Source organism: Calonectris borealis, chromosome 2 (assembly GCF_964195595.1).
Source record: "Calonectris borealis chromosome 2, bCalBor7.hap1.2, whole genome shotgun sequence".
Taxonomy (NCBI): domain Eukaryota; kingdom Metazoa; phylum Chordata; class Aves; order Procellariiformes; family Procellariidae; genus Calonectris; species Calonectris borealis.
In genome coordinates, this window is record NC_134313.1 from 99945963 (window position 1) to 99970383 (window position 24421).

Below are 24421 nucleotides of genomic sequence, written 5' to 3' on the forward strand. Positions count from 1 at the left end.
GCCTGCCTGCCGAGCAGAGGCGTTTCTCCTCGGAGGGGCGAGGGGATGGGGAGTTCGTGGGCAGTTTCCTACACCCGAAGTGCAGCTTTTCAGTGCCGCGACTAACTTGCCCTTCTTATTAGGAGAGAATATCCTCTGCTTGGCTCGACCGCCTCCCTTTTTGGCCTCCATACCGAGGAGGTGGCTTGAAATATAGGAGCCTGTTAGGAGGACGGGCTGGAGAGAGTGGAATAATCATGCACAGGATGGCTCCTGCAGAGTGAGCCCTTGTGTGCCGCATGCTGCTTATACATATTTTTTTTGTAAGACAAATTACCTGTGTGACTGAGAGCATTAGAAACTAATTATTTTCAAAAAGGCCATATACACATAGTTAAAAGACTTTTTGAAAATAAACAGTGCAACTTTCCTTCCTTGCCCTTCTGGCCTGATTGAATTTATTTAGAAAGGTTGAAAAAACTAGTCTTGTTTTAAAAGACATTTACAAGAGACCTGGAATTTCACTTAACAAAAATTTTTATGTAATGGATCCAGTGGCCTAGTTTCCTGTTAATTAAGAAAATAGATGCTTAAATGCAATCACCTGAAAGGCGACTAAGGATTTAAACATTAGAATTTAGAAATAATTGTTTTAGTAATGTAGCTAGTAAAACAAAATCAAGGCCCAATTTTCCCCTTGCTGAAGTTTCGCAGCCCATCTTAGTAGATGGCAGTCGGGATTGTCATTGTCATTGTGCATAGTGTGCTGCTTTTGTCGTGGTGTACTAGTTGAAGGGGAAATGCAATAAAGAAGTATGGCAGGCTCTTAAGGAAATGCCTGTCAGAATTGCATAGACGGTCTGAAGCACTGGCTGGCTGCTAACCTACTCCAGCGCGTGAGGCAGCTCATGCTGATGCTGCTTGAGAGAAGTCGGGCTACGTGACAGCCTCAGCTAAGCATACAGGTTGTGCATGGTGTGGCTGCTTTGGAGGACCGTACAGGTACGGCGTGTGCAATTCACAGGGTGCAGATAACAGATTTAGTTGTAGGTCTCTTCCGAGACTGCTGTAACCAACTCTGCTTTAACAAATAAGAATATAATTAGCATGAGAAACAGAAGTACGACAGGCTTGGCACAGGTAAGTATTTCATTGCAAAGAAATGATGTGCTATATTCCAGTGACTTCAATAGCCTAAGCTTTACAAACTGAAAATCCTGACTTCATCCTTTGATTTTACTTTCATTCAAGACTCTAAGCGCGATAAATAAATAAATAGGTGTTTGGACAAAGGCACTGTATTTTGGAGTCTTGTTCAGTCAGTGGTTCACATTCTTCGTATAAAGAAGTTGAAGATTTTTACTTGGTTTTGGCTGAGCTGATAAATGACTAATGTTTTAAAATGTAAGAAACTTTGCAGACTCCTGACTTTTGCAAAAAGACAAAAACCGGATCGATGACCATAATTCCTTTTTTATCTCAGTGCATGTGTGAGAATGTAATGCTTCATGGTTTTTTTTTTTCCTCAAAGCTGTAGTCTGAGATGGTTGTACAACACATGCAAATCTGCGTGTGTGAATTGGTCCCAGTCTGCAAAGTAACTTTAGTATGTGTCCCAGTGAGGGTTTTGCTGAGTGAGGATTGATTAAAGAACCTATATAGAGTTAAGTATGTGTGTAAATCCTTCCATAAATAGGAACGAGTAAGTGTGCTCATAAACTGAAACAACAAAAATGCTTCTCAGTGAGGGAGAAATGGTCCCACTAAATCCTTTTATTGTCCCAAGAGTGATAAAAATATTTGGTGAGATTCCAAGTGGAAAAACAAAATGTATTTTGTTTAATATGTGATGTCAGCAGAAATTCAATGCTGGCTCTTCGTAATTTTACTGAGCAAAAATACAGAAATAGAAAAAAAAATTCACTTTGGTAGAGTTTTCCTTTGTTTATATTATGTGGGAATTTGCAGTAATATGCATTGACTCTAGCATGCCACCATTAATGACAAAGTAGTGCCCAAGGTAATGTCGCATTCCCAAAGCTGATTATTTTTCACCTGATAGTAGTAGTTGCAGCAGTATGTTTTCTGGATGATGCCCCTCCTCAAATAAAATATGTTCTGTTGGCAGTGAAGACAGTCATCTCAACTCACTCATGATTCTTCACCTCATTAAGATCACATTTAGGAAGAGAGCACTCAGTTTGAATAAATGGGCTCTGCTCTCTCCTGTATGTACTCTGTCTGCAGGATTAAATCTATAGTTTATTTGTGCTTGAGTAATAGCAAAAGCAGTCTCTCTCAGTCTTCCTTGGGATGTCGTAGCATGTTGTAAATTGTTTGACTCTTAACTGTGTTTTTGTTTCTTTTTATTTTGGTTTCCATCTCCTCAACTACTGGATCAACAGTCACATTGCAGGCCAAGCCAGATGGGCAAGCAATACAAGCTGTGAATTTATTCTTGACCCCTGTAGGACAGTGACCACCTTCGTTTTTGTCTTCACCGTACAGATATGCACTGCCAATAAGGTGAGAATATAATGCTTTTTATTTCCTCTAACAAGTGTGCACTGTCTGCTCTCGGCTTTAATTAGCGTGGACACCTTACCAGTGTCTGTACGATTACCTGCCTGTGATACATTTGTACTTCCCTTGCCTGGCAGTAGAGGTCCTTGAGAAACTCTCGTCAGAAAAATTCCATTAACTCTGGTGACTCAGTTCGGTGACTTGCAGGACAGTGGGTTCCAGATGAGTGGTTTTATGCTCACCTCAGGTCAGAGCATATTCAGTTACTAAAAGATAATAGTATCAATGGAAAAGTTTACAGGCTTTCATTTTTTGTTGTAAAATGCCATGCGTAAAATTGTATAAATCTTTCCTGCGCTTTTATGAACGTTTTCAGTGGTTCTTGTTGCTTGTAGCCTGCTTGACTTTTCCAGTGTCCTGAGTTCCTCCTGTGCACTAAACTTTGTCCGGCATAAGGATACTTCCCAGGATAACTAGTCACTACTGATGTGCCTGGGTGTCTTTTAATCTGATTTGAGGAATATTTTCAATTCTTCTGATTTTTTTCCCTGAAATGCTGTAGCCAGACAGGATGTAATAGCGCGCATATATATCAGTCTGCTCTCCTTCACCTCTCTTTCTCCTTCCCATATGGTTGTGGAGAATACCTTGAAAAAACCAAATCGCAAGGCTCAACGATCACACTGCCAATAAAAAGAACATAAATTTTTATTTTATTTCTTTAATCTGATTGTCATTAAGCCAGCCTGGTTTTTTGGACCTTTTATATGATTTTTGAGTGCTTGGGATTGGCGATACTGCTAATGCTTAAAAAAAAAAAGATAAAGGGTTGTAAGAAAATTGCCTGTGTCTTTAAAGAAAAGAAAATTAAATTTAGTGGGTACTTGCAGAAAATCAAAGGATTTTTTTTCTATTTACAGCCAGAAAACTTAATTACTATAGCGTTCTATTTATGAGGGGCTGATCAGAAGGTCTCCCTTGCAGAATAACTTTTTAATGTATACAGCATGTCACAAAGAAGTATGCAGCACATAATTTACATTTTATTGTGGCTGCGGGGTAGGGTGCTGTGCTTTAAAGGGAAGTTGTCTAAGCAAGTATTTACATGCAAAGACATGCCTGTTATGGTTTACAAATGAGCTTGAATGGTGGGGGTGGATTGTAACCACTATATCTCTTCGGAGCCATAAGAATTTCTTGAGAGTGAAAAACCAGACAAAGTGCCCGTGCGCTAACGCATTTCGTCTTTCAGTTTTGGAAGAAAACTGACTTGGTAGCAGCTATTGACTTGGGAGATCGAATAGAAGGAAGCTTTTTGTTACGACACTAACATTTCCACAAAGCATTTAATTTTTTTCAGAATTAGCTTAGGTTGTATGAAATTGCATCGAGTTACAGAAATTGTTAGTACAGGAAAGGCTTCTATCTCTTAATTAGAAGAAGTAATTGTTGATAGTGTATCGGTCAAATCCTGTGAATAATCAGGTTGTGTTACGCACAATGTATTGCTAAGTCATCTCGAATATTTTAGCATCTGGCATTTCCTGCGATTACTTGAGAAAGAATATATCAGATGTTAAGCAGACTTTTTGGGTAGAAAAAGTAACCTCGTTAAGTCTGGGTCAGAGGCATGACAGGAATATAGTACTATGCTGCTTTTTTCTGTACCAATGCAGCTTGAGGTGTAGTGTTGTTTTTGTGGACCTTGGGTCAGATTTGTTTTGGCTTCTTTTCTTGTTGTTGGACATTTTAGTCACTGAGTTCGGGGTACCCCTGTTGGCCTTGTTACTTAGTTCTCATTTTCTCTAGGGAACAATCAAAATCACACCCACTGTAAAACTAAATAAGTGAAATAAAAGTTACTGGGGTAGAGACTGCCTGCTTATAAACGTTCTCTGTCACTGGATGTAACAGGCGGGAGCTCACAGCAGTAACATGTGAAGGAAACGTGACCCGGCGCCGTGCAGTGAGCAGCCACAGATAGGTTTCACAGCTCGAGATGGAGCATCGCGTGCTAAGACCCATCGTCTTTTCCGGCTTTCACATTTGTTTCGGGGGGAAGGTGGCAACAGCCCCGCTCCGTTTTAGGCAGCCCTGAGTTATTATGACGGAGTCTGTCAGAGGGACCGAACATCAGGCACGTTTGACTGAACGCATCAAAAATCAGATCTCAGGAACCTTAATTTAGGCCTAATGGCGATACACACGGCCTGAGGAATCGCATGGCTTCAGGGAGTAATGTCGCTGCTGTGTGTGAGCTCCAGGCGTGCTTACCCTTCCAATTCAAGCAGCATTCTTGCAGGGCCTGCTAAGCATCTTGCCTGAATAAGGACACAGGGGTTAGTAAAAATAAAATAAAAATAAATAAACAGAGATACAGCTTTTTTTTTTTTTTAAAATCATGACTGTAGTTAATTTTAGCCTGCTGTAAAAAACCTAGAGTTATTGTTATTTGTTCAGAGCGTGCACTGCCTCCTTCCACGTAGGCAAATGACTCAATGCTTTCTTTTAAACAGTTGTGTTGAGAGGATTTTGCATGAGACACTGGACATTTTAACAACTGAAGAGTTCTTTTTAATCTTTTCCACTGTTGAGTCACTTGATATCTATTAATCATATTATAGTATTTGGTTGAATTTACAGCCACAGCCCATTTGTAAGAATTTTTTTTTTCTGAATTTTCCGTAAGTATGTCTGTACACTACCTAATGTGGCTTATTTTTTATGTAAGACATAGTTTTTGTTTTATGCAGACTTGTGGCCACTGCTGTCTGTAAATGAACAACAATCTATCCTTTTAAAGTACTTTGTAGAGAACATAAAAAATGCTAATCCATCTCTATATGAGTGTGTCCAATGGTGGCTTTTTGATTGCCTTATTGGTGTCCTTTTATCCCAGCTGGTTATTTCTTCCCTGTAATACTGTTCAGTAAGGCCTACAGTAGCTGTAGGGCTAAAAGAAGGTATGCGATGGAGATTGTGAACGTATTAAGAGCACAAGTGAAATGGAGATGTGAACTAGGTATAATTGGATAGTAATTAGAAATAATTTTTTTTTAAATTGTTTGTTTTGTGTGTAAGTGAAGAACTGTAAGGTCAATTAAATGAAGCGATGTGAGTGCAGACTGACATCTTAGAAATGAGGCTTTGCCATCCCCTCAGCCCTACTCCCTCACCTGAGCCCTGACCTTTCACGTTTTGCTCTGTTGGTGTCTGACTGAAAGTTTTGTAACACGGTCTAAAGTGTAAATGGAGTTGGGTGTAGTGATCTGTCCACATAAAAACACAAGGCTCACGTTCATAATGCAGTGTAAGCCAAGACCTGAGGTTTGATTCACCTTCCAACTTCTGTTTTAAAAAGGTATATCTGCAAATGGAATAAGAGACTTGCTGTCCCACGCACGTAACTTGTTAGCGTTACTTTATAGTATGGGCTTTGAGATGTTAGAGTAAGTATTAGAGAGATGGAGAACTTCTATGTGCCGAGGGCTGAAAGTGGTGAGATGACTAGATGTGATGTGCAGTTGTGTATAGGCCTCAGCATCTGTGCATGCCCTCCTCCTGCCCTCTTCCTCGGCTGCGTGGGTTGGGTAGGGACATGCCGGTGGGTTTTGCCATGCCTCAGGGCATGCTTTTGGCTGAAAGTTAGCCCAAGTGGCAGCATCTGGATTTGAGCGTGTTAGCTGAAGGGTTTCTCATGGTGAGATACTGTGATGGAGGCAAGCCCCAAGCTTGATGATTCCTTCTTTATTTTCTGATCAGTTACTTAGCATGATCAACTCATTTTGGGACTAGCTGAAAACCTGACGTAAGGGTGTATTGAATCGCTTCTTGCTCTATAAAAAGTACAAATGTTGAAGTGTTTCTCACTCATATTGGAGTGTGGTTGTGACTGTTACCACATTTTTGTTTGTCAGGTACCCACGCGTGAAGGCTCTTATAGTTTTGTAAATTTAACATTTCTGTGAGGCCAGCTACTTAAAAGAAAGTTAGGCTTTAATGGAGAAGGATAATTACAAAAAGCAGGCTTAATCCTTCTTTACTGTGCTCGGAATTTTTGTGATAGTGAGTATTTTCTCATTGGTGCGGTTCCTTTTCAGTGCCATGTGTAGTAGCTGCGTAGAGAGTGATTTTTCAAAATAATATGATAGTAAAAGCGTTTCTCCTCTTCCTTAGCCCCTGAGCACATCCCCTCCCTGGTGGTGTGCTGTGTTCATAGCTTTCCCCAGATAGTCTGACAGCAAGTAGATCCAGAATGGTTTGAAAATTCACTGTATGCAAGAGAAAAAAAAAAATCCTAGTGCATTATTGCACTAGAAGAAGTTGTAAGTTTATTCTCCATGTACCACGAGTGGTTAAAAACCCATAGCCCTAATCATACGTAATGCATTTTTATTTACAGATTAGTAGGCTCTACTCTGACATATGACTAACAGAGAAGCCCCTCCCTTTAACAGTTGTATGTCATCTGCTTCAGAGAACTAATTACTTGGCAATTCCCATTTGATAATTCCCTCTTTATTTTCTGATGAGTTACTTAACAGTGATGAGCTTGTTGAGCGGAATACCATGCTTAATCTGTGCTTCAGAAACTACAGTGCGGGCCTGGGGATATCATTGTTTTCTAAGTGCTGTTTAGCCTTGCCATAGGAACATTGAAACCACACTAAGACATGTTAACAGTTCACAGTTAACGGTAAGCTGAACGTGAGTGATGCGCAACATTTGCCAAAAAATAAAAGAGGGGTTTAGATTACTGTTGCACTGCAAACAGGGTGTTAAATACATCATTTCTCAAAAAAACCAAAACAAAACCTAACATTTAGACATTAAGAAGCAGAAGCTTCTGTCAGGGATATCTTCTGTGTATCATTTCTCCTCTCCACTGAAGTAATCAATTTAAAGGAAATCTTATTCTTTAAAAAACCCCACTGTTCCTTGTAATAACTATTTGACAGTTCAGCTGATACTGGTGATTGTTGTGTTGTTTTAATATGAGATACTTAAATAAATTATCACTGTGTTTTCTCTACTGTTACCTGTCTTTTTTATTCTTCCCCAATCCGTTTTCACATTCTTTTACTCTAGTGGCCACAGCAACCCTTGTTTCTGGCTGGGGAATGCATTACAAGTCTCACTGCTAATTACAACATCGCAGTGTTCCTAGAGGGTACCTGAGTTCAGCGGCGCTTAGCTACAGTGCCAGGCGAGGGGATTTATGGGGTGAAGTGACATCAGCCTGCTCGTGGCAGTCCTGGTAAGGTCAAAATGAGTCTCTCTTGCAGATCGGGAGTCAGATGGGTGCTGTTCAGACCCGGTGTCTCTGAAATTCAACCGTGTGAAACCATGCTATTGAATTTGATTAAGATTTTATTATTGACTTCAGCAGAGGAAGGTTTGTGGATCAGCTGCAGTCACTTTGACTAGTCACTTCAACTAGCTTTGATTATATACCCCACAGATACTGATACCTGAAGAGTTGCATTTTAGCTGAGCCGGTGCTATAAACTGAGAATTGGGCTATTTTTTCTTTTACTTCAATAAGAAGTGTAGTATTTTTTGTATTAGCTCACATGACATTGCATCATCAGGCTTGCTGATTTATTAGATACTCACAATGATATCTTTTGGCCAGTACTGGAAGCTATGTCACAGGCTTGTTTTATCAGTGAGAAGAACGCATTTGTATGTAGTTACATGTGTTTTTTGTAAAATTAATCAGAGGAACAGTAATTTTATGAAACACAGAATTCAGAACAGATTAATTTACTTTAATTGTGTTCATGAAGTACACCAGCTATAAAATCTTTTGAAGGGAATATTAATCAAGTTGATCAAAGGTGGCTTGAAGTACAGGATTCAAATACGAACACAATTACTTTCTATCTGTCTGTATGTTTGCTGTAGCTTGGGTGAATATTTTAAAAATTTTTTTAATACAAAAATAAGTTCCATTTTGCTTTTGGATTTTTTTTTTCTCTACAGGATGTGTCATGTTTTAAAAGCAAAGATACAAGATGGTAAAACATAAAATTTTGCATTTTATAAAATGCAGTAAGTAGGGAGCATTATAAAATAAGCAATTAAAACCCAACAGAAGGTCATTGAATCATTTTTTCAATTTTTTAAAATTTATTTTTTATCCTATTTAGTTTTTTTAATGAAGGTATCTCAGGTAGTGCTGTATAGGCATTGCTGAAAACAGAAATCCTCCGTAAGAATCAGAAAAGAAATATGACTGAGCAGAATGCCCCACCTGTGATCTGAAAGGTTCTCTTACACACCCGGGAGTCATCCCTTGACAGATCCTTCTACAAACCATTATAGCTGCTGTGGAGGGACGTGTATCCCGAGCCGCAGTGTCATATTCATTCTACAGAGGCAGCCAAAGAGTTACTAGATGGTGATTTGGGCTGATCTTCAACCACCTGCTCAGAGGTGGTCTGTCCTCCCGTGAATTGTCCAAACCACCCTCTGTTCACCTTCCTTTTTGAGCTTAGCAGCATTTCCCCAAAGACTGAGACTCCACTCAGGCTGCAATGCCTGTGATTTCAGAAGATATTGTGCTTAAGGAGTACAGATTTGGCCCAGGGTATTTTCTTCCCTCAGCAAGGCGAGGCAATGTCGCTTGTCATTAAGATTGAACTTTCGAGTAAAAGGTTTGGCCCCAGACACACCGATACTGGTATTTCTATCAATATTATGCAAGTAAAACACTACCATACGAATATCGTGAACATGATCTTTCAGTTAGCACAAGATTTTAGTTACATACTAACGTCTTAAGATTTGAGCATCTGGTTTAAAACAAACAAACAAAACCCAACTCATTAACATACGGTGGAGGTTTCTCTGTTGACAACTGCTGTTGTCTCCCTGACACCCACATGAAACGGTACCTTCCCCCCTACTTTATTACAGATGAGAGAACTAATACATCCTAGATTTTGTGTTTGTTTCCTCTGGATTCTCTTTTCCTTTTTCCCCACCAGCTACCCTGGGCCGTGTTAGCGTGTCTCCTCTGTGAGCAACACTTGCTTATGGAATAGCCAAAGATGAACTGGTGGATCTGGGCAAACGCTTTGCCTTTGCATCTCCTAGTTTGCAGAACTGAGAAGCTGCTTCACCTCTTTGCTTAGGTCTTGTCTGTCTCCTCTTTGAATCAGGGATGAGTTTCAGGTTTTCTACTTATCAGTCTTGCTAAATTTTCTTGGATCTCTGCTGTGATCTGGCCTGATATTTTTGTTGTTAATGACACAGTCTTGGAAATCACTTGTGATTTCCTTTGTGAACTTGACAGTTGATTAAATTGTGGGGAGATAAGAGACACTGCAGTGCCGCCTCTGTAATGCGTCTGTGTTCTATTTTACAGGGAAGGAGGATGATGGTGGATCTTATGGACCAGTAATTTATAGTTTAAAATTGCACTGTGTGTTTGTTTGGATAGCGCACAAGTATGTTATATAGTGTCTTAAAATATATGTGATACTACAATACTGGAAGGACCGAAGAAGGAGTAAAAGTCTGTATTTTGTTCCATATTTGCACAAGCTGACAGAATAACTCAGTCCTGGTGCCTGGTCTTCAGCTGTGAGAATGATGCAAACCGGCATGGGTACGTCCTGCCGTTTGTCGGTCGCTGCTAGTTTATTTTGATCGCAGCTCAGCTGCAGAGTCGGGGGAATACAGTGTGTAGTGACTGAGTGAATTGAAGTAATTCCTGAGTGGAAGTATGACATTTGTTACATGACACTACTATCCAGATGTTGTTAGCTGTTAGAGTACAGCCAGAAAGGGCCCTAAGGAAAATTGAGGTGCGTAAAAGGTTTATAGTAAGCATCTGAAATACGTTAAACAGCAGCAGTCAAGTACGCCCCTGTTACCTAAGGAGTCGAACTTGTTGAATGTCATGTTGGCTGTTACGGAATGGAAGAAATGCAAACTAAGACACACTTCTGCTACATGTGCAGCTCGGCTATGAAGTGCGTTCGTCTGAGCTGTCAGCTGGCTGGCTGCAGCGTTTGGTGCTGTTTATACAGCTCAGCCGGAGTGTCTCTATGAAATCAGTAGCGCTGTGCAGCCTGTGCTGCAGCAACCAGGTTTTTATGCTCCTTATCTTGTTTAACGTGAACTGTGCGTGTTCTGCGTCGCACTGAGGCGCTCAGCCAAAGGCAGCGGTGGAATAAGGGGTCGGGTTCCCACCTCCGTGACTTACTTGGATGGTTTAAATGGAACCACGTGGGTGTAAATGTGGTGTGACAGAGCATGGGATCTGGCCTGGGGTCTCTGGGATGTGTTGGGGCCCTCTGGATTCGGAGCTGTTGCCGGCGGGTCAGCATTGCTGATCAGACGCTGCTTGTTTGGTAGTTGAGTTTGGTAGATACGGCAGTTGAGCATTTGCTTTTCCTCCAAGTGAAGAGGGAATGAAAACTGTTCCTCAGTCATCGGTCTTCTTTCCTTCTCGTGCTTCAGGTGAATGTGTTGAGTTAGACTAACCTTTCTGTATATAGCCCAAGCAGTGTTTTGCCCTTTCATCCTTCTGTCCCGTTTTAACTTTTTCCAGACTTTATTCTTTTATTGCTGGCCAATTAATTTTTCTCCTCACCCCCTTCTCTACTGAGATTCTCCCGTGCTCAGCAGTTCTCGCTGCTGCGTATCTGACCTACTTGTACGGCTCCCTCGCCGGGTTTGTTACCTGCATGATACTTTGATTGTGAGTTGGCCCTTTCTTTGGCTTGATTTTTTGTGTGTGTTTCTACGTGTCTAAAATCCATTTCTGCTCAGAGGGTTTCAATACCTGAGCAATTTTCTGCAGAACTGCAAATTTGAATGTTGTTTCATCTACATCTCTTCCTTCCTCGTTAGTCATAGATGGATTCTGAGCTTTGCAACCCCGATGATCTGCCTGGACAAGCCTCTCCATACAGCCTTCCCTTTCTCCTCATGGGAAAAACCCCTTTATTTCTTCTCTGAAGCTTCACTGTGAGTGCCCGTTTCCCTTGCTGAACATTGGATTTTCAGTCCTGCGTGCCCCTGCCAGTCTTCCCTGGCTTCAGCTGCGGTGTCTCTTCAGCAGGCATCTTGCTTTTCAGTCTTGTCAGCTGGTCTCTAACAAATCAGTTGCATATATTTGTTTGTATAATATTACATGCTGGCATTGTTTTTTAAAAAAAAAAAAAAAATCAGTTCTTTTCTCTGTACCTGAGCATGAGCCAGGAGCCACCCCCTTTGGATCATTTGTTCATAATATGATGGGGTCACCGTTACTTTATTATCATATCATGTGGTCTGCTAATCAAAGGATTCTTTTACTGTGTTAATAGCAGCACTTCAAATTGTTAATGTTAGTAAGCTTTAAAAATATGATACGATTTTCACGTGTCATACTCACACTGGTGGGACAAAAGTAACAGCTTGGTCAGTTTTCCTTGGACTTCCAGTCGTTCTCATACCGTGACTCTGCTCCAGTGGCAAAGTTCTGTAGTAACAGGTTGCAAAACTTTCAAGATAAAATGTTAGCTAAACCAAAAAAGAATGTTTGAAAAGCACTTCATTGAGAAAAAGAAAAGAAATTGAACATGGTATGCATTTTGAGTGAGGCTCTTCAGTGAGGAAAAAATTCCTGGACTGCTATGGAGAAGTACAGGAATGAAGTACCCACCGAATGAGTGAAGTTCACAGAAGGTATGAAGTGAAAAAATGTGAGGGTGGTTCTTTTTGTGTATCACTCTGTTTTTGCCGAGAACTGACTATTGGAATGATAATGTGGTTATAGTAGATTTAAAAAAAACCCAACAATTTAATAAGTATTTTGGTTGTTAATTTTGGAGATGATGTTTCCTCAAAAAACTAGGCTTTTGACTGAACAGAAAACTGTAAAAAATAATGCTTTTATCTGAAAATTGATACCCCTTCTTGTTATAAGTACACCAAAAAAGATACAAACTAAAGGATATTAGAGGAAAATACACATTTTCCAAATGGATTTACTCAGTGTATTTAACAATAGCTTGGGTGTAGTTAGTTTCACTTTTCCTGTATGTAGACAGTTTCCCAAGGTGAGAGAAGCATCTGAAAAAAACCAACCACATGCTTATAAGATTACAAAAATTGGTGCAGGGAGCTTGGAGGTATGAGTTACTGCTTTTAAAATCCTCCATTAAAAACAAGACTAGGCTCCATATTGATGGAGTCCTTTTAAAGGCAGTGCCCTTTTAATCAGCAAACAGGTCCTCTGTGCATCAAATAATTAAAAATAGAGCAAAGTTTCTGAACAAGGCGTCTGGCAGAAGCGTCTGTACTTCCATCTGTGCATGATTAGCAGAATGTTTCATGATATTTAAATAGCACAGGCTTTGCTCTCTTTTTTATTATTTGTTGTGCTGAAGACCTGTTTGCTTGTTAAGTGGTCTTTTTTGAATAGTTACTGGCAAGGAATCAGGAAAGTGTATGAAGACATCTTGTACACACTGCAAATGCCAAATTGTCCCTTTTTTTCAAAGGGACACTGCCCTTACTATTTTTTTGATAGGAGCTTTACCACATCCTTCACTTGGTTTTTAAAATTTCTTATGGACCGGTTCGTTTCAGAGGGAGTTCAGCATGTATTGTGGTCACTGCCCATGGACTACGGTTTCACTGGTACTGCTATTATTTTTATAACTGCGGAGCTCAGAGACACGTTACAGTGTGAGTACGCACCAGGATGTATTTGCAGGGTACGTGTGGCGGTTCAGATCTGTAGCTTCTGCTGGCTGTGCATGGGAGCCATGCGTCTAATCTGCTGCGCACACTGCTCTGAAACCTTACCCTTTCCAGGGGGACATAATCAGCCAGGCAACAGCTTTCCAAGCGGTTTTGAGGCCTTAAGCTGGGACTCCTCCTTGCTGGCAGTCATTCAGCATCGGATTGTGTGCTCTTCGTCTCTGGCTAGCAACACGGCGCTTTGCAGTTGTAGCCACTGATTTCCCTTCTTACTAGTAAAGTTTTTGCGTGCATTTTTTAGAGGGGCCTGAACAAGTAGGTATGCAATGAAAAGAAGCTGATGTCTGGATGCTGAGTGTGTTGCTATAGCAGGTTGAGGGCAGTTTTGTTACGTGCAAGTGCCTGGTTGTTCGGAGCCGGCAGGCTGGCAGGGAGCTGGGACGCTCCGACGGGCTCAGAGGTCTTTTGTGGAGAGCTGGTATTCAGCCTTCAGACAATTTGTGTTCTTGGATGGGCATGGAAAATAAGAGCTTTTGTGGTGTGTGTAAGTGGGGTTTGCTCTGTAGCTGGGCTTTTTGTTGTTTGTGGTGTGTGTGTTTTGGGGTTTTTTTTGTTTGGTTTTGTGTTTTTTTTCTTTTTTTCTTTCCTTGTGTTTGAGAGAGGCTGTGGTGTGCAATGTGTGAATACTGACCTGGGTCATCCCTTACTTGGTTCAGGACTTCAAAAGAAATTTTCATTACCACTGAGAGCAAAGCCGATCACCTGTCAACGTAAGTGTACAAACTCTGCGTGTTGGTACCTCAGACAAAAACACTGAGAAGCAGGCCCCAGAGAAACAGCCTGCGACGAGCCTCCATGTAGGGCTCACCTCACCTAGCCAGTGCCGTGTTACTGGTGTCTGTCATGCAGTTTCTGGCCCAGCTTCTGCAGAGCGGGGTGCTCCGGGGTCTCAAAGCAAGTTTTCCTCAGCAGGATTATATGTTACGTGGGTGAGCGGTTGGAAATTCGGGGGGAGCAGTGGTAGGACCATTTTGCAAATGCCTGTCCATCGCGTGGTTCGGCTTCCAGGCGCCCAGGGAGGCCTGAAGATGAATGAGTAGATGCAGAGGACTCCTGGAAGGGCAAGAGAAGGAATGATCATATTTTACTGCAAAAGTTAGGGGCGACATGTACGCCCTGTTCCTTCAGCTAGACCTCACAACTAGGCCATGAAGCAGTTCCACTCACATTTTACCTACATCACTGCTGAAAACTGTTAATATCGGCCCTTTTAACAACTAATGTCTGTAAGAAGAAGAAGAAATACTTCTAGAGCTGATTCTTGATCAGTTTGGTGGGCCTAATACTGGCATCCCTCCAGGAGCAGGTAGGAGAAGGAAGCCTCGGGCTCGTTTTAGAAAGATGTATAAAGTTGTGTCGGCACGTTGGTTAAACTAAGCCAAGTTTTGTGTTTTGCTCCTAGTACTTGTTCTCAGAATATGCCGTAATGGGTTTTTTTGAACAGCTTCAGCTTATGTTGTGAATGTGAATTAATTAACATTAGTATGAATTGCACATTATCGAATGGAATTTGTTTTTCTGTGTCTTCTGTCATGCTCAAGGTACTTCAAACACTTTAAAATAATCAGTTCAGCTATAATAGTGCGGTGGCTCTGTAGACAAACATAGCCGTCCTTCTGGGTGCAACAGGAGATCAAATTCAAGGATAGTTTCGCTGATTGGAGTGGGAAGAATACTGGTTGTGATATTAGTATTATCCCTGCCATTTTTTAAAAAGCATTTTTGACAGGCTTCTAATTTTGGCAGACTGGATTTTGCTGTTTATTACTTCATTTATAACTCTGAAAGCAGTGTAAACAGAATGATGAAGAATTGCAGGGCACATTATTCATGAGCTGTTGTTGTATTTGTGTTGTTTAAACCTCATTGTTACATTTCTAGCCCTGATTATTTCATGTCATGACATCCTACATGAAAAAGCTGGTAGCCCTTGATTTCCTGAAACAAAACCAAAGCTTCCTTTTATGACCCTGCAAAAGCACATAGTAGCAAAGCAGGTAAACCAGATTTCAGCCTAAGATGGTGGGATCCTGTTGATTTGTGTGAAAAATGAGGGTTCTGTTAGTTGTCTGCAGGTCTCTGGAGGAGAGGGAGGTGTCCTGTATCACTCAAAAACAATTCCTTTCAGCTGGCTGGAGAGAAGTATGGATAGCATCCAACATACAGACGTCCCCAAGTACAAGGTTTATAATGGAAATATTGATGACTAGTCAGTATAGAGATAGTAGCAAGTATTTATATAACTCAGAGTTGTTGACTACTGTAGACATGTTGTTTTAGGCCCTGTTCCCACTGGCGTTCCTCCTGTTGACTTTTGGAGGATTAGGATCGGACCCCTTTGGCTCAAATTTGGAGTGAAGTTAATGAAGACTGAAAGAACCGTGCACGTCCTGAAGTCAGGCTCCATTTCAGAGGGGAGAACAGTGGAAATAACTGACCTGTACAATGATACTGAAGTACTTCATAGCACGATCAAGCCATACACTGAAAATAAAGCTTTCCTTGAGTTATTTGGGATATTTCATTTTGATCTGTAGCTTGTAGTGTTGTCTGTTAATGGAAGGCTTGACGTGGTTTTTGTGCATTCCTCATAAAGCTGTTCTTTGATAAGGAGAAAAATGTATCTATCTAATTAACATGCACCTTTCTGTATACGGGAATAGGCATTCATTATTTTCAGTTTGAACTGTTATATGAAAGCTTCTCCAAAACTTTGGCAGCTTGGTAGGAAGGAGTGGCAGTTCAGTGCATTTTCAGCTGTGCGGCTCTAATGTGTGTTGCTTTTAAAGACACCTACATGTTGTAATAAAAATACTCCTTATAGCCAAAGATACGTAACCACAGTCTAGATAATTACAAAAGAAAGAGACTCAACTAAATACTGAAACAGGGAAAAAAAAAGGCAAAAATGAAAGATTATTTTCTTTAAGAGCAGTAGAAATGATAAAGGAAAGAATTACTATTTCTTAAATACTAAAAAAAAAAAAGCTCAGTGGTTCACTATATGTTAAAGTTGCTATCAGTTGGGGAATATATGTGGAACAAAAGTCTGAAATACTAAATACTATAAATTCAATTGATATTCAGGGCTCAGTTGCGCTCCAGAAAAAGAATAAATGTGTAGCTTTACTAAAAACAACAAAAGCCAATTTCGGGAAATGTATGAGTACTGCTAGAAAAGCTGAACAATACATCTCTATGTAAAATTGCATGTGACTGGTGTAAGTGCTGTTCTGTCACAGCTAGGGCTGCTGAAATTGTAATCAGGTAGCAAAAATTTACTCTTTAATATTTCACGGATAATGATTGTTCTGAATGCTTTAAATAGTACAGGAAATGTAGCGTCACAAACTTGACATTTGACTATTAATATTGATACTGAAACAGTCTCACCACAAAGAATGCCAGGACTGCAGGAGGAAGGACAGCATTTTGATCAGATAAAGGCAGAAAAGTTTTAAAGCCCTTCAGATAGGTTGAAATAATGCCATATGAAAACTGGGGCAAAATTACCTTTCAGGATTGGACATTTTATATCCAGTTTTGGGACTATCCCTATACAGGTAAAGTTGGAAGCAGAGAGGTGTTTTTCTGTCATTTCTGTCTTCCCTCCCCCATTTATTATTTGATGAAGACTGTCTCAAAAAGGCTAATAGCACAGGGCTACAAAGTGTTTTGGATTCGCTTGGACAAATATATGCATGCAGGTGGGTTCAAGAAAAGGCACATGGGGATGTATAGTCTTTAGTGTCCATTCTCAAACTGGCTTGAGATGTATTTTAAGTTATCTTCTGTAACGTCGAGATTTGGCTACGGGTTGCTTTATTAAAGAGAGACCTTTCTTTTGTAAGTATAAAGTAGGGCTGACTTTCCCTTTTTTTTTTTTTAACAAGCAAGCTTGCTCTCCCCACATTTGTGTGCAGATGAGTGTGTGCACAATCCCTTACTGTAAGTTCATTATCTCTTGCCTGTTTTTTATAAAAACATGCGGTGAGATCAGAAGGAGAATACAGCACTTCACATGAAAATACACAGTAAGTTGCAGCCTACCTACATGATGGAGCCCAAGGACCGTTGCCTCTTTGCATTCACAGTATAACAAACTTCCCCCGAAGCGGATGCAAAATAAAGATGGAGACTGGTGAAAATCACTAATGATACTGTACTCTGCAAACAGAAGAGGCCAGCCAAAGCCAAGCCCACTTGACTTCCCACTTCCCAGAGGAAGAGGAATATCTCTGTTCTGTTGCTCTGTGTAGCGCAGTGTTGTGGATGTTACCCCACTGTTGATAAATCACTTGATAGCTTTTGGCAATTTTCTTGTTATGTAGATTATTTGGTAAGTCACTTCGCTGGTGATAGTGCTGATAGGTACATTGCTTTCCAAAATTCCTTATCACGGAGTATGTAGAGCACATTTTTGGCTTTGTACTGCCGGTGTAGGTTGCGCTAGTTTGATTCTACCTGTTCAGCTATGTGCAAGCTAGTTAAAGGAGTTTTCTTTTTTTGGGGACAGGAAGGAAAAGTTTGTCAGCCTCCTTTCTGAAAGTGTTTTGGTACTTGTGACTTCTTTTTCCCTTCAAAAATGTATCTTGCACTTTCAGACTCTCTTATTTTCTGATGTGATTAATGATAACTTTTATCTTTAGAATACAAATGCAATTTTGGCATACTTTTGCACTGTATAATACTCCTCTGCACAAATTGCTTACCAGACAATTGAAAAAGATAGGTGTGTATTTAAAAAACAGACAAAACCTAAATACAGTTTACCTTCTGAAATATTTATATACTGATAGTTGGAAGTGCTGCAATGTATTTATGCCAAAGTTGCACCATTCTGCACCTTTGCCAAGTGTAAGCAGCTCCCTTCAGCTGTGTGTTACCCACTGTAAACAGGAGGAGAAACCGGGCAGGTCGCTGGAACCGTTGCAGTGCCTTTGTGTCTCAGTGGTGGTAACCTGCAGAGAAACAGCCCCTCTGAGGTACCTTTTGCAGCGGGATGTTGGGGAATCCTGGATCCCTGGCAATTGTCAGCATTCCAGTCCAAAGGGTGAAACAGCAGCACTTGTATTAAGAAATGCAAATCCCCCCCCTGCTGCGGCTGTGCATGTACAAACCGGGCAGACTCCTGACCTCTGCGTGATGCCAATGGCGTTTTAGCCTGCCCGGGTTGTTGAATTCGTTAGGGACAGTCTCGTTTTCACCAAGGAGACCTGGACAAGATAGTAACACATGGAGATCTTGCTCTCCAGGGCTGTGCTGTTTGTAAGGTGATTCACAGCATGTACAGAGTGGATGGGAAATGTTGTCCTGGAAACGTTCCAGTTTGTTATTATTTTGAAGTCATTTTGCCCAGGCGCAAATGCTGATGATTGTAAGGGGAGCCTCTGTAGCTACAAAGAGTGGAAGGTGAATCTCCCACACCTTAGGTTAGGTCGTAACTAGTAAATGACATTTTCTTTTGTGGCCAGCTATTCACCCAACTATCCAGACCTCTGCTCTAAATAAAAACCAAGAAAATAAAATACTCAGGAGACTTTCATCTGTTACAAGATGGGTTGCTGTTGCAGATGATTATATAGATCTATTTTACTGCCTGTTCCTAACAGCAAGATTTAGAAAAGCATCTTGATTTTGAGCTACTCAGAAACACAGCCCAAACTGGAAGTAATCATACTGAAACAAATTACTTTTTTTACATCCTATACTTGCTCTATTTCTTCAACTGTTTCCCAAAGTATCAGCTACATCTACTGTCAGCGGTAGGGTATGTTAAATGAATCTTTTTTTTTTTTTTTTTTTTTTTAATGCTCTGGTATAGCTGCTCTTAGGGACACAGAAGTAAATTGTTAAGATAACGTTAATCTTCTGATTTAGTGCCTGAACCTGCTCCCTTGATGTTAGTGCAAATTAAGGGAATTAGGATCAGACCTTTAAACAATAAGAATAATAAAAAAAACCTAAACCCCAACAGTAGTATCTTAGAGCTGACCAAGTTAAAAATATGAATGAAAAATTGTGACATATGCCTAATCCTCAGCTAATTTGCATGGTGAATGGAATAATCTTCCATGGAGCTATGAGTGGCCAACATGTTATTGTACATCAGGGCCCAATTAATCCATAGATTATTGACAGAGCATATGGTCACTGCTCCAAAGCATGCCATATACAACATGCTTTTATCTTTGTATTATTTTTTAAAACTACATTCTAATGTGTCACTGGGGATATATGTAGTCTTGGAAAAACTGTTTGCACCGTGGTATTTGCTAGCAATATGGTATGTGGCCAGGATGTACACCAGATATTCAAATTATGTATGCTGCAGAATTTGTGCATTTGCATTTTAAAATACTTGTCATTTCTGGAAATACCCTGAGGTGTAACTGTCCACAACTTCCCTCTACTAAGTAATTATTAGATATTTGCTTTCAAAGCTGAGTCATTAGCCAGCTGGGGAGTGGGTTTCCCAGCCAGTGATTTTAAAACCTTACAGTCAGGACAGTGACCGAGAAAGTTTTCTTAACATTATTGCTGTCCTGTTCATTAATACATGTGAAGTACTGAAGCCTGTTAGCTGAATGCCCTGCCTCCCGGAATGCAGTTTATTACCCTGCCTTTTGGAAAAAGTGATAGCTAGAGAGAGGTGCGTGCAAAATCACAGCCTACTTTAATTTAATCTGGAGATATTTCGCCTGGCATCAGTTGCCCAAGGAGAAAAAAATTGCTCACAGCTCTGGTCAGAGCTACCTGTTGCACGTGTGAACCCTTGGGAGGAGGGGTTCAAACCCTGGGAGAGCGGACTGGTGTCTGTCCGTCCCAGACGGATGTTTTGGAGACCAGGGGGTGGGTTATGGGTGTGCTAGGGGTCTTCACCTAAAACGGTGAAAGCTGGGGCCTTTGCTGCCTGTGTGCTGTTGAGGGATGGGGAACTGCCTGGGGGCAGGCGACCGGATTTTCATTTTTGCCATCTGCCCCTGCCCGCCCTTTGCTGTTGCATTTCGGTGAGGCTGATTAGTTTTTTGTATGGTACTTGTGGGATTTTTGCGTGGTAAAGAGCACTAAATAGAAATGCATTCATTATACTTACTCCTGTAGGTATCCCACTAGCTTTAGAGATGAATCCGTCCCCCACCTTAAGCAAGTCCTCCACGTTTTGGGCATTTGACTTCCCAGGGGGCTGCGGGGTGGGGGTGTTCCCTGCCCCCGCTCCACCCTTGAGCGAGCCGCGCCGTGTTTGCAATGAGCGCCCGTTAGCCCTCAAATAATATCCGTGGCTTTTCCGTGAACTCCCTCTTTCCCAGGTGATGCTGGTGGCGGGGCCTGCCCAGCCTCTCCTGAAGCCCCCGGGGTCAGGGCGGGCCCTGGGCTTGCCCCTGGCCGCAGGGCTCCCGGACTAACACCACCACCCTCCTCTCCCCCAGCGCCCCTGGGCGTGCGCTGGAGGCTGGCCGCTTCCCCTGCCCTGCCCGCCTTTCTGAACCCCAGCCCCGCTGCCTTTCCTGCAGCGGTGGCGTGTGGGCCTGCGGCCAGGCGCTCCCTGCTCGCGGGACCACGCTGCGCTCGGTGCTCCCGCCGCGCCGGAGCAGCGGCTGCCGCTCTCGGGGGTTTTTCCGCTGCTCCTTAGTGCTTCAGGGTCAGGTTTATCCCAAGTGTGTGCCCAATGCTGATGTGGCAGCTGGGGCATGGGGTAGAAAGAGGGATGAGGCATGTGGGGGCTGCCTGCGAGTCTGCACAGCTTCTGTAAAGTTTGAGGATACCCAGAAAATATTAAGACAATTAATTGCTAAGCCTGGAGTTTGTTTAAATACACCCCAAATGTTGCATAATGTCTATAACTCAAATTTTTCCGTCCTTTAGGAACGTTGCCCCTTTGGGGTAACTGGATGCAACATGGTATCATGGATACAACAGTGCTGCACTGCGCGTGCATAACTGCCGGGAAAGGACACACCATTGCAGTCTTCGCTGGAGGTTGCATACTGCAAAGCATTGTTGGTTACATTGGTTAATTGGTTTGCAATGTAATGGTGGTTTTTAGTTTGTACTCTGTGGTGGCAATAGTGACCAGTGACTGTGGTCTGTGAACCAGTTGACTGAGAGCCTGCCTCCGAGGAGCAGACGCTCAGGAAAGCAAGCTGGCTGTCAGCCCTCTGTGGAGGGCTTCGCTTTTACCAGGAAGACCTTAGGGAGCATGGAAATGGAAAAAGATTGAAAGCCTGCTTTCCACAGGTGAAGTGAGATCATGAAGTTATCTTTTTGGTGTACTGATTGTTTTGTAGGTTATTAATTATATTTTTTTTCATTTTCATATCATTTCTCCTGCTTCTTTCCTGTACATTTTCAATTGAATATACATGCAGTTTTTTGATATCCAAAATTCTTTATTGATCTAATAAACTAATTAAACTGGGTGACTTTGAAAACACGGTAGGGTAGCTTAGTGAATTTATTTAAAAATTAATGTTTGACATACAACATCTTCTGTAAAGTTACCAAACATTCTGCGAGCAGTGTTGTAGTTATGGCTGTTTTCACAGAACTTGAGAGTTTGCTGGAAAAACCATCTTTCGGAGTAAAATATTTTCTGCTTGTTCTCATTATGAAAGGGAATAAACTGTTACTGTGAGTGTTTGTGGGAATCCATCCGTTCGTCAGACCTTGTAGTAAATGATAATACTTCCCTGGCCATTTTTGAGATACTGAAGTGTGGAAGTGAAAAAGCCCTCATTTCATTATTTAGATATTATGCAAATAATCCTTTTTTTCCTTTTTTGCGCTATCTCTGACAGCTTTTTAAAAATTCTGCTGCACTCCCCCGGTAGATGGGCCCGAAAAAGGAGAAACCAGTCCTGAAAGTTCAGCCTGGTTCACATCTGAGCGTGCTGCCTCTCTCGCTTCGTCGCGAATTCACAGCAACCCACTGGCATGGTAATGTGGAACGAGCTGCGGAGTCATCCGCAACTTCGCTTACTCTTGAACAGTCAGGCTGGCAAGAGAGTGGAAAATGCTCTTCAGCGGGAGATTTGATGCTTAGAAAAGTCTGAGGTGGAGCACAGAGTTGTGCCGTATATGGGAGTAAATTCTTGCTCGGATGGGGACATCCTTGCTCCTGTCCCGTGCCCGTCGGTGCCATGGTGCAGGGCGTCAGAGAAGGAGCCGCAGGTTGTGCCCATGGGCACGCTTCCTCGCTGTGTTCCCCTGGTGCTTTGTGGGCCTTGCCCACGCGCGGTGGCAGGGAGGTGCCCGCCGGAGGGTTCACTCAGGCGGTGTTCTTTGTGCTAGGACTCATGGAGCCTTGCTGGAGTTCAAGTGAACTGCATAATTAGTATCATTTTAGCTTCCAGTCGGCTGTAATACTGCCAGGAGGCTGCTTCTGCTTTGCATTACTTGCTAGAAGAGATATTTTTACTTTCCTACGTGTATGCCTGTGCTGGTTTTGGCTGGGATGGAGTTAATTTTCTTCATAGTAGCTAGTATGGGGCTGTGTTTTGGATTTGTGCTGAAAACAGTGTTGATAACACAGGGGTGTTTTCATTGCTGCTGAGCAGTGCTCACACAGAGTCAAGGCCTTTTCTGCTTCTCACACCACCTCACCAGCGAGTAGGGGATGGACGTTCGGAGTGATGGCATTTTGTCTTCCCAAGTAACCGTTATGCGTGATGGAGCCCTGCTTTTCTGGAGATGGCTGAACACCTGCCAGCCGATGGGAAGTAGTGAATGAATTCCTTGCTTTGCTTTGCTTTGCTTGTGCACGCGGCTTTTGCTTTACCTATTAAACTCTCTTTGTCTCAACCCATGATTTTTACCTTTTTTTCGATTCTCTCCCCCATCCCACCGTGGGGGAGTGAGCAAGTGGCTGTGTGGCTAGGGTTAAACCACGACAGCACATTATATAGAAGAACATGCAGTGTGGCTTTTTGTCAGGAGACAGCATGAACTGTATTTTCCAGTGTCACAACCAGCAAATGTGAAATCTGCATCAAAATGCTTTTCCCAAGCATCCTTTAGGCCGACCAGGGAGAGGTACTGCTGGGTGTGCAGGATGCTCATACCTGAGCTCGGGGCAAATGCCTGTTCTGGTCCCCACGGGCATCAAGGGAGTTTTTCCATTGAGTTTATTAGTAGTTGGAATTGGGGGAGTGATCTGAGAAATCTTCCAGCCTGAAGGACGTGAAGTAGGAATGAATGGGAGGAACCCTAAGAGATACGAGGGAAGCAGTAGGCTAGGAGAAGGAGATTCCAATAAAATCAAATAATAAACCACACCCTTAAAATTGCAGGACCTTAAGTTTGAAAGAGTAACTCCATGCTTACATGTTTGGCACAACTTTCACTTTTAATTTGCCTCCTTCCTTCAGGCTTCCTCCTGCCAGAGGGGTGGTGGTCTGTGTGCCTGCCTTCCGCAGCTGGAGAGTTCCTGGTCTGGTCATGCCAGTGGTGGCAGAGGGCCATAGCCAAGGGAGATAGCAGAGTCTTCCATGTAGCAGTCATTGCTCTTGGGTGGGTGTGCTTGGCTGGTTTTCCAGATCATAGACTTCAGGCAGTAGGGCATTAGAAATATTACAGGCTATTAAATATATTGTTGGAGCACTTGGCTGCACTAACTGCTGCTTTTAATAGAGTTCAGATTTGAGATTTTTGGGACTGAGGGTTTGGATGTAAACTTTGTTAATTGGGTTTTGAAAAAGGAAGTTCTTTCATGCTTTGAAGGAAAAAAAATATGAAGACAGAACTGCAAGTCTCTTCCTTAAATCAAAGGTTTCTGCCTGAAATGGGAACAATTCAGCAGAGCAGTTTAAGTAAACAGAGCCATAACTGCTTATCTGAGACACTGGCATCCTCTCTTCTTACTGTGTTACTTTTTTGTGGTATCCTGGCGTCTCTCAGTCACTGATGTGTTTGTTCTTGCAGCACCTCCTTCATAGGCATATACTTTTACGTCCATTTGATAGCTGCCACCAAGATTTGAGGCTTCATCTGAAGAGCTCGCTCCAGGAGTATAGGTTTTCTATGATGAGATTTTTGAATTACTGTCTGAAAGGTCTTTCCCCCCGCAGCCCCCACTTTCCTCTTTACCTCTGTCGTGGCTTCTTTATTTATTATGGGGGAAGAAACAGAGGCAACTGTTCCTGAGTCATCTCAAGTT

General features: G+C 42.0%; 1 protein-coding gene across 8 annotated transcripts in view; it reads left to right on the plus strand.

Moving 5' to 3' along the window:
* Positions 1-24421, plus strand: part of ATXN1 (ataxin 1) — a 379215-nt gene that overhangs the window by 160061 nt on the left and 194733 nt on the right. For 6 of the 8 annotated variants that reach the window (XM_075142747.1, XM_075142742.1, XM_075142741.1 and 3 more), the window contains one exon: positions 2385-2505. The exons of 1 other annotated variant lie outside the window; for it this stretch is intronic. The gene's annotated coding sequence lies outside the window, so the exon portion shown is untranslated. Of the gene's footprint in view, positions 1-2384; positions 2506-22064; positions 22204-24421 lie in introns of all 8 variants that reach the window. One more of the 8 variants, XM_075142740.1, reaches the window with a different exon arrangement.